Below are 347 nucleotides of genomic sequence, written 5' to 3'. Positions count from 1 at the left end.
TATTCATGGAACAAACTAATTCTTCCAAATCTTATTTTTACAGTTATTCATTTAATATAATATTACTCATTACATATGTGAATCTATCCGGTTGTGTCACTTAACTAAAAGAAATTTAAAAATAGAAAAAAGCTGAAATTATTGTATATTTTTTCCTTGTTTACTTCAGATAGTAAAGTGACGAAACACAGAAATAAAGACATATTTCTAGGAAGTTTTCTTCTTTCTGTGCTCAGCACATCACATGCAGTGTAAGCTAAACTTCACACGCAAGATGGACATTTTTAAAAACTTGTTTGATGTTTATAGAAAACCTTGAGTGAAACAGAAATAGGTAGCGAAAAGCT

Source organism: Parasteatoda tepidariorum, chromosome 10, assembly GCF_982258835.1.
Source record: "Parasteatoda tepidariorum strain Cologne lab strain chromosome 10, Ptep-v5.0, whole genome shotgun sequence".
Taxonomy (NCBI): domain Eukaryota; kingdom Metazoa; phylum Arthropoda; class Arachnida; order Araneae; family Theridiidae; genus Parasteatoda; species Parasteatoda tepidariorum.
This window is presented reverse-complemented; position numbering follows the sequence as displayed.